This window comes from Numenius arquata, chromosome 9 (genome assembly GCF_964106895.1).
Source record: "Numenius arquata chromosome 9, bNumArq3.hap1.1, whole genome shotgun sequence".
Classification (NCBI taxonomy): domain Eukaryota; kingdom Metazoa; phylum Chordata; class Aves; order Charadriiformes; family Scolopacidae; genus Numenius; species Numenius arquata.
This window is the reverse complement of record NC_133584.1, coordinates 52,041,495-52,058,669: the sequence shown is the minus strand read 5'-3', so window position 1 is coordinate 52,058,669 and position 17,175 is coordinate 52,041,495. Positions and strand designations below refer to the sequence as shown.

The window sequence follows — 17,175 nt, the reverse complement described above, 5'->3', positions numbered from 1 at the left end:
CACCCAGGACAGTGTTCCTGTGAGAGAGGGGATTTTCGAGAATGTGGTAGCTCGTTAGGATGGACAGGTCAGAAGTGAAGTACTATAAGGATTGGTGCTGTGTCAAGTTTTATTCAGTATATTCACCCATGACCTGCAGAATGAGAGTAAAGACTGAAATTTCTCAATTCGTGGATGGTACTTCATGGCATTTAATTACTGGGAAGATATTAGATGTCAGGGAACTACGGAAGCGTCTTACAAAATGTAATTAGTGGGCAAAAGGATGGTAGATGCGTGTCAGGCTAGATAAATATGAGTTAATGCATCTGACAAAAAAGATCTCCTTTAACTGTACCTGGGCAATCCTGAACTTGGAATTAATTTGTAAAACTCAGGAAAGATACTGGCATCATCAGTGACAGTTCCCTAATACCATCTCTCATTGCACAGGGGCACATAAAATTTAAGTCAGCAAAATGTCGAACATAACCAGTGTTACAGACAAGGCAGGAGGCTTTGGTTTATTACTGTCTGTAACCGTAGTGGACCTGCATCTTGAACGTTAGAGTGTAGTTCTGGTGGGCATCTCAAGGACAACATTTCAAGAGTGAAGTTGGTGAGTGTATGGAGAAAGGCAACTAAAACAACAGGGAGAAAGCACCTTCCTTGTTATAAGAGATTAAATGGCTCATTGGTTTGGGGAGCAGAATGCTTCCTAAGAGCCTGAAGGTTTCCAAAATCCAAGGACCAACAGAAACATGTGCATAGGGACAGATATTCTGTTCTCTGCAGCTCTTCATTGCCTTCTAGGTTCTGGATTTCTAAGGTAAAGTTCCTGTGTCAAGGACCACTACATAGGATTGTGAAAACCATGTCAGTTATTAATATGCCACATAAAACTAGAAAACAGGAATACTTTGGCAAAGAACTAGGCATGGAACTGTTACTGTTAAAACTCCAAGCATTCTTTTGTGCTTCTGATGGGCATGTCACAATTCTTCATTTGAAATTGCCTGCTGTAAATCCTCTGAGGAAGTTCAGTATTTCTCAATAAGAAGGGTGAGAGCATAAATTGCTGAAGACAACATTTCAGTCTCTGACACCATTGATTCTTGACGTTTTTCTGGTTGGAATCTAGCAAATGAAAAAAAGAAGGAGGGGAAGCCCTGAAAGACAAATTCGTACTGATTCATTGAGAACAGTGGTCTACAAGCTTTTTTGATCAAACACTCCTATCAATAAATAATTCCTATCAGTAAAAAAAGTATCAGCATGCACCCCCAATGTATCTTTTTTTTATTAATATAAATTCTATACGTGTTACTGAATTTCTAGTATTTTCTTCCTGGACCCCAGTGTGCATGCACATCACTTTGGAGACAACTGATTAGAGAGTGCAAGTATAGTAAATAGGACACTTAACATATAAATGATGCTGCCTGTAAAGTAATAAAGGGTTTAAAATGAAAGAAACTGCGTTGGAATAATATGCCTGGTTATATTTAGATCAAGTAGATTTTGAAACTCTCAGAGTAAAACAAGTTTTCCAACAGCAGCCATCAATCACAGAATACTTCCTAATTTACTGGAGGCATGTCACATACTGATCTGAGAACTGAACAAAGCTACACCCTTCATTTTTACTTCTGTTTGATATCCTTCTATTCAGAGAGCTCTTGCAAGCTGTGCTCCGCAGAGACACACAACATTAATTGAACATTTCATTGCTGTAATTCTCTTTCTAGCAATCAATGCACTGTGCAAAAAGATTCAAAACTTATTTTTAATCAGTGAATGCAATAAGAAAGTGATGCTTCAATTTCAACTTCTTTATCCTCCTCCTCAGCTATTACAAAAGCAGTTTTTCGAACACTGCTGTGACTGTGAAACAGGCCAACATCAGTCCTCAGAAGTATGCAGAATTACAAAAGGAGGGTAGTTTTCTAGCTCTCAGTTATTTTGTTGAGAACTGGCATAACCCATATATGCTTTTTAAATATTCATATAATCTTAAAAGTGTTGTGTTTTTTCGGTGCCTGATACTGAGACTTTGACTCATAGTTTTCCTAGTGATTAAGGTGTTCATGCCTCTTGAACTGATGCTGCCTACAAACAGGTTCTTTTATAATACCAAACCCCTGCCTACTTACTTACTCTGACAGTTTACCGTGCCAAATATATTATGGTTGTATTGTAAGTCTTTTTAAGGTGCACATATTTGCACATCATTTGGTTAATTTCTACCTTATAAAGACACGTTCATAAGAAAGGAAAAATGTATACAAACAATAGATAATTAAGATATGGCAAAGTTTTCCTTAAAAGTAAAAATAATAAGCAGGTATACCTATAGTTGATCTATTCTTTTAAGTTTTGGAGGTTCTTTTAAACTGTTACTCCATTGAAGAATTACATTTTAAGATTTCTGATCTGAAGATACTCTTCTACATCTAACCAAGTGACTTATTACAATGTTGTGAGGGTTTATTTAAAGTGGAATTTATTGTTTCCTGTTTGAATTTGTTAGAAGTACATTATGTCTCAATGCCTTTGCTCTCAAAATGGAAGCTACATCCTGAACGCCAGTCCTAGGGAGATAAGATGGGAAACCCCTTACCCTCAGTCCTTTTAACACATCCCTCAGCTCCCTTTTTTAGCACCCTGGTTGACTTTTGCCAGTAAAAGCTGTATAGACAGCAGGTGTACAACATAGCCATGCCTTAAAATGGTCTAATTCTGTGGACATCTGTTGTGGTTTGATAAGAAATAAGAAATACAACATCTCAGACAGAAATAAGAATAGCAGAACACAGGTTTGGTTTTGTTTTCTCCTCAGGACCACTAAGATACTTTTCTTTGTAGCAAAGTAAGATTGAGAAGAAAAGAAAAAATGAAATCAGAATTAAATGATTTCTTGATTTTTGGTAATACTCTGTGTATGCCAAGTGCTATATGAAATAGTGTGATTCATATCTTAATTATGCATTAAAATATCATATGCCTAATAAATGGGTGGTCATCAGTCATGTCTTAACGATACAATATTTGGTGTCATGATAAATTCTATTAAAGATAAGTCTCTAGAACTTTCTAAACTGTACAGATTGGTATTGAGCTGCACGCAATCGCAATACAAATACTTTTTATTGTTTTAGCAAGGCATGTTTATCCTTTGGAACAGATTGTCTACTCAATTTGCTGTTGTTTTGTTTCTCAGTCAATATTAGGTAGCTTCTGAATGACAGGGAAGTTTGAGTGACATTCTTAATAGCTGAGTTAAAAGATAAAATTCTAGTTGGATCTTTTATGTCCCATGGACTACAGAAGATAATAGTGTGTCCTTAAAACTGTTAAACTATCCTTAGTTCATTTTCCGTGATAAACAGAGGTAGGTAAGGATTGATTTATAGTCCAACAAAAGTGTTTCCATTGCTTTATGCAGGAAGAGTAAGGCCTTCAGACCATTTCGAAACTGAATTATCACCTTAAGAAGCAATATGGGAAAAAACACAGAAGTGGTGCAGGGATAATAAATTATCCATGAAGACATTGATTATATGATCCCAAAATGTTAATGTACCATTAGTGTGAAGTTTTGAAGTGAAATGAAGTTTTGTATCAAAAAAAATACAATTCTAGTTTTACAGGAAAGTTTGGAAGCCATGTGCAGCTTGAATGTATTTGACATATTGCTTAGCTGTGGTTACAGTTCATCTGAAGAGAGTTTGCCTTTCCAGCCCTCTGACTTCTAATGGAACTGCAGAATTGACTGAGTGAGATTCTCCCTCTAGCTGAAGTGATATAAATCCACAAAAAAAAACCCAAACCAAAACAAACAAACAACAAAAAACCCAAAACCAAAACTGAAATCATTTGGGAAAAACTTTCATCAAGTTAATCATCTTGTTGATTGATAGATAGTTGTCCCCGAATGACAGATATAACCGTGGCCATGATAAGTGGATACGAGCTGTAAGTTTCTTCCATCATGTTATGCTGTGCTGGCAGGAAGAAACCCTAAAATAGTAGCCTGAGAAAGACAAGGAGCATGGTGTGCTATAATAAGAGGGTTGCGAGTTATTTAGGACAGTGATTCCCAAGCTGTGGTCTGTGGGCCACTGGTGGTTCCCAGAACACTTGCTTGTGGTCCAAGAAGAGCTGTGTGATCAGATGGAGTTGGCTCTCTCACCTGTTTCCACTTGCTGAGCAGAATTAGTGGTAGCTAAGAATACTTTTCCAATAACATTTTTTTTGTGTAAGCATTTGCTGCAATGGCCTTCGAGATGTTGGGCCACCACGAATGTGTGGTGATGGCGGGGAGCGGGACTGTGGTCTGTATTGCTCCAAACAGGAGAGGAGGAGACCGTGGAAGTTAGGTGTTCCAAGAAATGGGCTCTAAAAATAGGGACTCATCCTTAGCTAACAGCCTTTGTTCTTATTGTGTATAGCCCCAAAGGAGAGAAGTTGCACAGGCACAGGGAGTCAGTATGCATTTGGTAATTTTAGCTATCTTGTGACTCTCATTTATTTTAAGTAGCATGGATGTTTTTAATCATTGCTGATGTTGGAGAATACCTACGCTGCTGAATCAGGTGGATCAGAGCTCCTGGCAACCTGTTCGGTCAGTACAAAACCACCTCAGAATTAGTCTCTGTAGTGCTTAGAAGGTTTTTGACCAGTGAATCCTTATCTGGGCTTCGTCACTGTTCGGTTAGATGTCAAACAGCAGTAGTAATGGCAGGTGTCTGGCCACGTTCAGGTACACAGTGGTAGCAGGGTTTAAAAGCCATTTACATCTTGTATGATACAAGTATAGGGAGAAAAGCAGAAGAAAGGCAGCTGAGCTGGCATCTCATATGCATATTTTAAGCTTATACATGCACACATTTAATTCACATTACACACATTTAATTTACATTAATTTATATTTCAACAATATTTTCTGCTTCCTAGGCACATACGTTAAAATATCTGAGAGTCGTTGAAAGATGGATTATCTTTAGTATAATTTCTTTACAGGTTTAGTTAGTTATGTTAAAATATTACTGACCTGGACAACTCTGTACTCATATTTGCATCCCAAAAACCGTAGCATTTCTTAATTTTAATGCAGAAGTATATGCAAGGTGTCTCCCAGTCCAATGGTAGATTAATTAGATACATTAAAAAGAACCAAGTTGTAAGTGTGCCATCCAGGTAGAACTAAGCTAGTTTCATATCAAAATATTGAGTTTTTTTAACGTATAGAGAGGAGAAGTTTCCTGTTTACGAAGCTGGCCTCGGCACTGATTAATCACATTGAGCTCTTCACGTGGTATTTGTCGGCAGCGAGGGATCCCACACCCGGGTGTGAACAGAGGAACTGGATGTTTTCACAGGAGTGGGCAGGAACCCTCAGCTTGGTTCAGTGCAGTCCTGCTGCCCCTCCTGGTACAGCAATTGCTGCCGCCCAGAAACCTCATTCCTTCCTTGTCTTTGGAAAAGGCAGTTTAAGGAAGGAAGTGTGTGTGTGTATGTAAAAGCTGTTATGAGGCATTTAAATCATGAGGTTTTTGTCTTCGCCTGGTAAGATCTGCATTTTACTGTACAGTTTTAGTGCTAGGTGTCTATTTTGAGGAAACAAATGATCATTTCATGTTATGAACCCACTGGAATGTTTTAAATCTAAATGTGTGAAAAGTAAGCAGCCCTAGGGGTGCTGCCGTACTCCGTTTACTTCTTTCCTTTGAGCCACATTCCGTTAATTATTCATAAAGGTCCCATAATCGTGCCCATAATTATGCAAATAGATCCTTTGAGTGAAATCTTGGCATTTGGCGTTGACTTTATCAGTTCTGCTTAATTTTAAGCATGTGGGTAAAAATCTTGTTCCTTTCAAAATCAAAACTAAGAAACTAAAATTTTGCCATCTGTGAAGTATTTCTAAGTTGCTCTCTTGTTTTCTTTTCTGGCCAACCAAAATGACAACATTTTTAACTGCTCATATCATCCTACCCTAACAACCCTGTATTTATTTGCAATGATCAGTAACACACTATTAAGCTGATTCTGGTACCACTTAATGCATCGCTCTATATTCTATTGACTTTGATGGAGTAGTGACCAATTTTTGTTGATGTTGCTAAGAGGAGGACTTTGTCTTTACGTTTCTTATAGCTGTATGAAAAATAGGTTCTCTATATTCTCTGTTTGTTTCAAGGTTTCCACTGAGTTTGTCAACATAATATCTGTAGGCATATTATTAAAAAATGGCCATGAATAGCTTTCTAATCCATTCTGGTACTTTATTCAACTAATTCCCCTGTTAAAAGAACCAGATTTTTTCATCCCTATCAACAAATAAGGGGAATATAATTCTGTTTTTAAAGATGTGTTTTAAAGTAACAACTTTTGAAACCTGATACAGTCTTCTGGATCCTTATCCAAAAAAAAAAAAAAAACCACCATGCTTTTTTTTTAAAAAAAAATTGACATTCATCCATCGTAGTGTATAATGTCTTTGCTGCATTCCAGGAAACTTTGGATGTAGGTTTTGAGATTGTTTATGGATCATTTTCCGCCTTTCACCCCGTGACATAGGTATGTTCTCCAGCTGATACTATCACTTCTAATTAGATGCAGATGGCTGTTAGTGGGGGGAAAAAAAGTGTTCAAGAATGTGAACCCTATGAAAAGGTAACATTTGTATCTTTTGGTGTCTTGATTTTAGAAGTCATGTCACAGTTCACTGAGATGAGCAGTGCTGTGATGTTTCAGAGTAACTCATTTAAATGTTTACCATACTATTGTAGGGAAAGTAAAAAAGTAAAATAATTCAATAAACAAGATATTAAGATGATTCGGATTATTTTCCCAAGGGAGAATGCTTAGGAATCTTTTAACCAAGTCAGTTTGAAAGATATATTTGCATCTGCTAACAGAATAAAAACAAACTATCCCCATGACGGAGAATAATCCCTTCTGTCTGAAGGTGTAACGCGTCTGGATTTGTTTTGATAGTTGAGTCAAAAAGTTTATTCACTACATAGGGTAGCTCAAGGAAGAAAGCTGATCGATACTTCTATTTATTAATAAGAAATTCTAGTTTATGATATAGACCATTGATTTAATTTTGATACCCACAAGGCTTTCCACAAGTGGTGTGGATCTTGATGGGAACCATCTAGTGTTTAATGACACTTTTATTTTTAATTCACAGTTGTAAGACTGAGGAACCATCAGCAATGCACAACCTAATTTCAGATTCTAAAAATAATCAGGTTTGGAACATGGAGTCTTTCTGTTTGCTTTGGTTTTAGGAGTTTCCCTTTTTTTTAGGGAGCAATGTAGGCGTTTCAGGGAAATGCGGGAGACTGTAAGGCAGACTGTGCAGGAGGAAGTAACGGCACACAGCCTCATTCTTAGATAACTCTTACCTCTAGTGCATCTACTTAAATCTCTCAGCACGATCCAAGAGATGATAAAGGACAAAATGATACTGTACTGTGGACTCAGGTTGACTGAGGGGGTATCATTGCTGCTTTTTCTTTTTTCCAACTTTTGATACTGCACGGGACTATTTCTTTAAGTTATACATATTCTTATCTTTCTAAAGGTTGAATTTTATGTTTTGTGCATTAATACATTTATTAAAATAATCTAATTTACTATAGCTATCAAATTAGTGGTGTGGTCAGGTGACTACTTAGTTGCCAAATTAATCCCCTATGGGTTAAATGTTATAGCAGAGTACTAAAATTCTCTGGGATTGCCATGGTAGTGTCATTTTTTTCAGAACAGAACTGTGCTTTTGAACATATTACCGCTGAGTCTTTGCTGTCAGAGACTGCACTGACTTCTGTACTAGTGTGTGCATGATTTGGAGGAAGAAGTTTTATCCTGCAATTAATCATGAAGAGGCCAATTTCAGTACTTCTGAATGCACTTTTGTATATAATAAACTCTACATAATCATATTTGGATCTGTTTACGTGTAGAGTGCAGGTCAAATTCAGTTGCTGTCTTTTTATATAAATTATACTGTAAAGCCGCAGGCAATTTCAAAGACTTTTTAATGAGCTACGGCTTCAATGTCTGCTAATGTAAATGAATGAGAAAATCAACCTTTGCCCAACGGTGACCCTCCCACGGCTTGTGGCTCTCGGATGAATCGGTTTGCTTTCTATGTAGCACATCTCACCTGTGTAAAAATGAAGACTAAAAAAAATCCCTTATTCCTCTATAATGACAGATCAGCTTTGTAGCACTTTAGTCCCCATTTCAGCTATAACGCAAAACTTCAAGAAAAATAAAGCCATTCGCAGTGTCTTTGGCGTGTTGCCAAACCTGCTGTGCTGGGCAGTTCAGTCAGGCCACTAAGAATGAAACCTTCAGCATTTTCTTCAGGAAGGTTAAAAAGGATACTGCTATCTTGGTAACAGGGTAAAATTAATCTGCCAATTCATTTTTAAGTAGCGTAACAGAACACTGGAGAAGAGAAGATAGAAATCATAATTTAAAGTGGTCAATTTGACAAAAACATGTTTCGTCCCCAGAGATATAAAATTTGCACTACACAGCACGTGCAGGTGGTTATTTCAGGCATCAGCAACTGATAAGGAAACCTGCTATATTTAAAGAGCACACAAAGTGAAATTCTGTTTCCTCTTCTCAGTTACTGATTTTAATAAATTCAGTCTTTTCCATACGCTGTTTTATCCAGGTCTCTTTCACCTTATGCTGTGCAAAGTAATGAAAGATGTGGGCTTTCAATCAAAATCGTGGCCTTTTCCGATGGTGGCAGAAAGTGTAACTCAGTGGGGAGTGTCAGACCAGAGAACTCGGGTCTCCTGGCTGCTGGATTCAGTTCATGTCCCATCTGCCCGCAGCAGAGCCCCCGGTGCTGTGACATCCAGGGGATCAATGCTTGGAGTCGCTGAGCCACAGCTGGCTCCCTTTGCTGTCAGCTCGCACTCCCTGTGCAAAGAGGAGCCCAACCAGAGCCTTACAAGGCTTTTCGAGACAGGTAGCGATTAGACGCATTGATTAAGTGCTGGGAGGTCGCACGGCATCGCTAAATGTTTTGCATACGTTTTGTGCTACAGCGCACAGCGCTGGGTGGCACGGGATCACGTTCTCCGCTGGAATAAACTCACACAGCTCTTTACAGTCAGCAGCCTGGAAACAGTTTACAGCATCAGGGAACCTAAGATAATAGTTTTGAAAACTTCTTATAATCTGTCAGTTTTGAAAAATACAGGTGAAAGCTGCAAAAACTTTGTTTGCCTAAGTAGGTTGTTTACTCTTTAAAATTTTTATTTTAAAGGATGCTAGACAGTATTGTTAAATAATTTGGATCTGTTCACTGCAGGTAGTTATTCTAGTTATTAAATTTAACATTTCCATGGGCAAATGAAGATAGAAACCTATACTTTCCTTTATACTTCTGTTAAAATAGTATCCTCCAAGAAGAGTAAACATAAGAGTAAAGAAAAAGGACTAAGTTATACTGAATGCCATCCTAATGCCATTATAGTAACTGGTGAAGTGGGAAATGCGTTAGTGTTATTTTAGTGTTACGCTAAAGATAGGTGTTATTTTAGTATTATTCTGAAGAATCATACTTATTTGTACATTTCAGTCTTGGTCTATATCACAGTTCTAAATACAATATCAGGCCTAACAAATTAAAAGTTTTCCCTTGGATTCGGTAAAAGCATCGGGCACTTCAGAAAATGTCACCTCTTGATCTGTCCAGTCCCTGTGAAGTACAAATTCTGTTTTGTTACTTGTGCTACTGTATAACTGCCCCTCCGGGTATACTCTCAGCTGCTTGCTTTTTCCCCTTTCCCCCTCTTAACATTGTGGTGTGCTCCTTGTTGTTTTCTCCTGCTTTTAAAATAATACTTTTTATTCCTTTTCTGTGGAATAACATGGGTTGTCTTCCTTGGCCAGCTCTCTGTCTTTGCTCCAAACTTAGGCTCTCCCTTGTTTGCTCTCAATCTCTCTTTCTCTATTTGTATCTGTTTAAATTTCCCAAAGTTTTGAAGTGCTGTTTTTAATAGGCGTGACTGTTAGACTCACCTACTGCAGCACAGCACCTCATTCATCGTACACCCACTGAATCAATTCCTGTGAAGTGATATTCATCCATTTTTGTTCCTTTCAACACTCATGGAATTGCCACTGTCTTTTCTTTACCTCCTATGTGGTATCTGCCCAGTCTTGGCGATATGTAAAACACTATTATTCTGGTTTTATTCCATTGTTAAACTGTACAAACACAAGTTGTTGATAAAGTATGCTATTTACTGAAGCTGCTTTTAGTTGCTTCATGCAGTAAGAAAGTTCTATGCCTCAGTTTCAAGACCAAATTTTCCTCATGTTAATTGGAAGATGTTAGAACTGGCCAAACATGAACAGGTCTTGATACCGATAAACTTTTCTGTAAAGGATTACCTTAAGGAGCACTATATTCTGTGTGCGTTATTCTGGAGAGGCTTGTACGTCACATGCCTCGGGCTGATGGTACAAGAGAATTCAATTACCAGTGAAGGGCATTTGCCCTTGCAAAACTGTGTAATACCATTTCAGGTCATACGCGAAATAAGGGAAGCAGGCAAGGTAGACCTTTGCAGGAATACCACCTACTAGTCAGGCAAAGCAAGGAAAATAGACTTCTTGAAGAGTCAAAGTGGGTTTTAGGGGGCCTAGACTGATTTTTGCAACCTAGCCTTTTTTTATGGCAAATGTAGACATGCACACCTAGACATGAAATAGCTTTGAAACTGGGAAAAAAAGATGGGTAAAGCCTAGATAAAGACCTAACTACTGGTAAAGTAAAGGCATACCACTGTTTTCTTCTGCTGTGTAGTTACTTGTCTCATAGAGGGTATTCTGCAAAGTAAGATGGTGTGCTGAGTGGGGTACCTGGTGTTTTACAACAGTGGGGTACTTGAGTTTTACAACAAATTCAGCTACATGAGCATAGTGTTACAGGTCTTTTTCTTGAAAATGATTAGGTCTGTTGAAAAGTGGTCCAAGTAGCGTGCTGCCATCAAAGGTGCAGCCTAGAAGTGAAAAAAATATGAGCCTAAAAAAGCCACATTGAGTTTTATACTTGTTCCTGTATCAAGATATCGTTTACTTAGCAGTCAGCCTCAGCAAGGAAGTCCCTTCCAGTTTTGTTTGTGGAGGCAAGTGAAGAAGGGAATTCACAGAGCCTTTCACTCAGCTTCAGCGTGTCCAGAAAACAAGAAACGTAATGTGAACGATCAGCTTCGCATAGGCTCAGACCTCTTTGCTTTTGCTCCTTGAGGTCACTTTATGATAGAAATGTAGATCTGCTCTTATACAATGATGGTTCTCTAACCTCTAGCCAGCCAAGTCTTTTCTTTTAAATAATATGATATTGAAATTCTTATAAATTGCACTTTCTGTAGTTACTCAGCTTATTGACTGTAAAACACAGACCTTCAAATACAGAAAGCTTTTCCAACTATGTTATGTAAAACACCCATGTTAGAATTGTTTTATGCATGTTAAAGTGATTCTGGAGGCATAGATTGGTGTAGAACTGCATAATAAACCCCTGGTTAATGGTGTTTGCCTGGCCAAAAATTGGAGATAACCAGCAAAATTCTTCTTCAAAGTTTGTAGTGTTTTCTCATCATACCTTGGTAATAGTTACTCTAATCAGTTAGGTGGAAGCAGGACTGGGAATGCAAAATAAAAAGAAGTCTCTCACAGATATCTTAATTTAATAAGTTCAATGTGCTCCTGTGTGCTTTTAATAAAAATTTTGGTTTTAGTATTTGTCATGTTTATTAGTTCATTCTGTCAGACCATGCTTATACTAATTTAATTATGACAGCTTCCTTTGAAAAACAGATTAGGTGTTAAACAAGTGTCCCAGCAATAGGTAGGTACATAGCAAAGGTAATCAGTAGTTCAATTTGTAAATTAAGTCTTGTTATTTTTCTTATAAAGAAAATAATACATATGACCACTTCGGTATCTTGAGTAAATGGTAATTTATTTGTGGAGGATACCTTTACAAAAAGTAATTGCTCCAATAAGCACTAATGAGTGGTGTGTTTATCTTAAAAGTTGCGTGAACAGTTCCTGAGGGTACTAGGGCCAGATTAAGGTCTAAGGGTTAATCTAAAACACAATGCTTTAAGACCTGGTTCCTGGTGTCGGGATGAATTCTTCAGTATTTATTGAACATTCTTTCACGGTTTCCATCCCATTTCTTTGGCATTTTATCACTTGCTGATACAATTTGTCCAGGTTTCAATAATCAAATGAAAGATTGGGTGAACCATTCCAACTTTAAGCAATGTGTCTTTAGGGAATATATTTTCTAACACATTTGGCCGTACTAGACCCACAAACCTCAAATCTCAGTTTTTGAGCTTATAGTTGTACTGAAACATTTTGTAAGAAACAATTGTAAGAAATTACTGTGTTTTGCTAGAAGAACAAAACCAATTAAATGATTTATTTAATTTCCAGAATTAGACTTCTGACTGTGCACACTAGTTTAACAGGTAATCCTTCTAAGTAATTTAATTGCTGTCGCAACTGCTGCTCCTCCCACCACTGTTTGTATGTATTTGTAGTGGAAAAGGGAGATGGGGCATAAAGTCTAAAACACTTGGCCTTATATGTTGGTTGCACTTTTGGTATTTGGTGGAGATGCAGTGGACTTAACGTGACCCTGAGCTAGCTCTCCCGAACTATTTACTTGGCTGTACTTGATGTGTTCTGCCTTCCCTTTTCATACGCTTTGATATCATCACTGACCTTTCAGTACCTTCTCCCTCCTTGCTTTTCTTCCTTTTGATACTTTCTTGTGGTGTTACTGTATTTTCATGTCTTTAAACTTGTTATTTCTCCTCACTACTAACATTAAGCAGTGATGTGTCATGCAGCTGAAGTGAGCAGCATCTTCAGAGAAGAGTTGAATCCCAGGGAAGTGGTGGAATCGCCATCCCTGGAGGTATTTAAAAGATGGGTAGATGTGGTGCTGACGGACATGGTTTAGTGGTGGTTTTGGCGTTGTTAGGATGATGGTTGGACTCAGTCTTCCTTTCCAACCTAGACAGTTTGATGATTCTAATCTTTTTCCAGTCCCCTGGTTCAGTCTCCAGATACTTGTCCTTATCCAGTAAAAGGTCCAGTTCTGCAAATTCTTGACCACAAGAGTTTATATGGGTAGTTCCTTAAATATCCTGGTACTACCTCCAAGAGTAAATGACTCAGGGAAGAAGATACTGTGCTGGTAGGGCATTGGTTTTTACCTCCCTTTCCTTCATGGCATATAATGACAAGTCACCTTTTCACACAGTTCCGTACTTGTCCATGAGTAATTTGGAACCTTGTGTATGAGGAGATCTGGGGACAAACTTTTAAGTCACTCCATGACAGGTGGACAAGTGTCCATATGTACTGAGCTCAAATCTTCAGTCACCTGTTGTGACCAGGGTGGTTGGAAGCTCGGACGCACAAGCATTCCCTTGTGAGATTAGGGCAGTATAAAGGCATGCAGAAATTATATGCACAAATGTGAGAGTACTGTTGGAAAATCTGGCCTCCAGTATCTTTCTGAATCATCCAGTAAAAAGGAGTCTTTGATTTTTGGAGACTTCTTAATGAAAGGCTAAAATTTATGACTCTCCAATCTACAGTCTGCTCATATAACTGATATGCTTTTTTCTTTTAAGAATTTCCCACAGCAGAAAGACAAACAAGCACAATTCCCTGCTATTTCCCTGAAAACCAAAGTTCTCTTTCCTAGCAAGATTAACTTGTCAACTAATCTTAGAGCAAACACTTTATTTTAATCTATCATTGTTTTCTGGCTGTGGGTTTAGCGGAGGTCAGAAAAAGAGATTCATTAAAGTGATGGTGCATTTGTTTTCCAAAAGCACATCAGAAGATTAATGCTTTGCCAAAGAAAATAAAGAAATACAGTATTTCTTTTAATAATCTTCAGCTAAATAAAGTCTTAAAATCACATGCTTTGGCGCAGATGGGGTGTTGCAGCATAAGGTACAAGTCGTATAATTTCTACTATCTGAAAACTGCTGAAATGAGCTCTGCTTCAGCCATGCCGTTTATCCCACACCTGAGGTGAAGTAACTCTGGTCCCTTCTCTGATGTAGAGCCATCGGTGAGCTGCCTGCCAGTGTGTTTGTGCAAGTCTGTTTGCTTTTATAAAGAACCCGTTTAAGCTTCTCCACCCAAGAAATTGATGTTGCTTTTGGATAATCCCTGGGCGATTTTATTCTGTAAAATAAATAAATAAATCTTCCAAACCTGTGACGCAGCCCAGCTCCCACATATTTTGGACTATTCGAAGTGTAGCATTTTTGTTGGGGAAACATGAACTGACACAAAGCCTGGGCAATTTTATATTTGTCCAGAAGTAAAATAGGATGCATGTTTCAGTATAGGGTTACGTGACATTGGAGTTTCACCTGATGAGAGCGCAGGGTCAGTTGGTGATGAGGAGACATTTGCGTGTGGATGGCCAGACCCCACACTGCACGCTCATCCTCCAGTGTGGCTTCTCTAGGAGTGGTGCCAACCTGACTTGGTTTGGCAGCAAACCAGTATTCCGGAAAAGAAGGAAAATTTGTATTAAACAGCTGAATCAATTCCCTGGGGTCGGCATTGGTCGTTAGGGTTCGCTTTCAGTCTAAGAGAGGTTGTGTGTGTATGTAACGTCGACCAGCAGACGTGGGAATCTGAGCATCCTTGCTCTGAGTGGTGCTGAGCAGAGCTGCGTGGAGGATGCTTTGCCCCAGGGCGGTAGAATGGATCTCTGTAGTCACCATCAATCACAGGTAACCCATCTGATTAAAAATCGCTTCTGCAAGGTCTGCTCTCCCCTGCTCCCTTAAGGAAACATTAGTGCACAGGCTTGAGCTGAGTATGGGCAAATTGCGAGGAAGAAAAAGCCCTTGTTTTCACCCTGCTCGTAATCCCTCCCGATAGCCTTCCTCAGGGTTCTTGTTTTGGCAAAAAAACTGGTTCTGAATAGGCACATCTCTGCTGAAATCCATAATAGCTATGAATATGTTGTCCTGAATCTCTATGCTGCTATGTATTAGGTAACTAAATATTAAATTAAATATCTAATGTCTTAGTAACTAAAATAATTATCTGTCTTTGTCTAACATAGTTATCTACCTTAACTTGGAAAACGTTGAGACTGGAATAGATTGTCTTTGCTGTATTGCTTATTAATTGCATTGCAGCGATGTTCAGCATCTCTTGTAGCAGATACTGAATTCGTGTAGTGAAAAGCAGCCATTAACCTCATGAGATTGAACAATACAAATAAAAATTTGCTTTGGTTCGTGCTTGGTTTGTGGGGTCTTGTGAGCCATGAGAAGTTCTAGAAGATTTATCCACCCTCTTTTGCCTTGCTCTAACCTGGAAATAAGCTGCAATTCTTGTAAAATCACTAATTTTCAAGAATTAAAGCTATGAATGGAATGTCAAACATTAAAAAGACATGCTGATAAATCACTGGAAATGGCAGTGTCTGAGTAAAACATTATGAAAATGATAGCAAGTGTTTAAAAGGGAAAATTGACCTGCTCAGCCCAACACGTGGTAATACACATATATTCAACATAGCATACTCTTGCACTTGTTGCTGTGTCCAGTGGGCCATTATATTTCTAGTATTCTGTTTTTTTTGTGTGTTATATATACCCTTAATTAGACTTGTGATGTAGACAGCCCACTCCTGCATGAGGTTAAGCTGCTGTGTAAATAAATAAAATGCAGGAAACACAGCTTTTGCTAAAAACAGAAACTAAGTTCAAAAACAATGTTTTGGCCTTAGGCTTTTATTTGGGGCTTTGGAAAACAGAACGACCTTTTTGTTTTCTATTATTTGTAGAAAGCCTAATAAACAAAATATTACTTCTCATCTACTTTTGCATTCCTTGAGTGTGTTTTGGTAAACCATTTTTTCATTTAGAGTAAACTACTATAAATTAGGCTGGGATATGATCATTAATAGTTTTAGTAGAAATATTAGTTTAACTGAAGAACTTCTTTGTTGTGACCTCTGTGGTAATAGTTTAAGCTCAAAAAAAACCCCATCAGAACACATTCTTGAGCAATTATTTTGCTTCAAAAGGATATGTTTCATACAGATGAACAAAAAGGCTATATAGTGCCAGCCCACTTAGGCTACCAATCAAGACCCCGATAACCTCACTACAGTGGTGCTAGTAATTTTTAGCATTTGAGGTTACTGACCAATTGCCATCAAATTTACCACATGCGTATTGAAAAAAGTCAGCCTTTATAATTTGATGAATTATGTTCACAGAGGCAGAAAGGCTTCTGCTATCACTTTCTCCAAGCAGGTGCAAAACCAACTACATCTGCTATGGGTCTATGCTGCTAACTTTCTCTTACTGTAGTTTTTAAGTGCCCTTCGGTCTCTTCAATATATGTATCTTGATGGTGTCTCTGCCTGGTGGATACTTTTTTCCACATCTATTTTTCACTTCACCAAGTGGGAAATTGGCCACCTAATACCTTGGTGGGCTGGTTAGGGCTGCGTGTGTGCCACCTCTGTTGGCTCCTCCTGAATTGTTAGAGGTGGGTGGCTTTTGCCAGGAACCTATATGCTGTCTGTAGGACCATGGCTGAGTAATGAACTGATCCCCATCATATGTCTAAACCTTGCTGCAAGATTTGGCTTATTGCAGACTAAAGCTGCATTGCAAGGTGACGTGCAAGGAGTGTAAAAGATCAGAGGTTTAAACTGGAGTAGGAAATTGAGCCCTGAGATAATGGCATGGATTTGAGAGATCAAGTGATATTAGTACCAGTAAATCTCTTTTAGATAAACTATAGGCATATGTTTCTTCATGCTTTCTGCCTCTTTTCTTTCATTCTTTTTTTCTTTTAGTATTTCTTACAATCGTTTCCATAGAGTAGTCCAGCTTAAACTGGAGTGGTGTATCCTTAACACAGTTTTTAGTTTAGTTGGTAGAGAACTTTTGTAGCAGATGAGAAATGTGAACCCCCTGAGATTGGGGAACTTGAGAGCCATGTCACCCATCCAGTTAAAGATGCCCAAATTGCTGTAAATTCTTACAGGCAGCAGATAATCCTTTTCTTGTTGACTGACCAGGAAGCGAGTAATGACGTCCTCATCCTAAGTGATTGCCCAAGTTC

At 38.3% G+C, this 17,175-nt stretch overlaps 1 protein-coding gene across 2 annotated transcripts in view; it reads left to right on the top strand.

Moving 5' to 3' along the window:
• The window catches only part of LDAH (lipid droplet associated hydrolase), a 118,410-nt gene that overhangs the window by 33,780 nt on the left and 67,455 nt on the right, over positions 1 to 17,175 (top strand). The gene's annotated exons all lie outside the window — the stretch shown is intronic.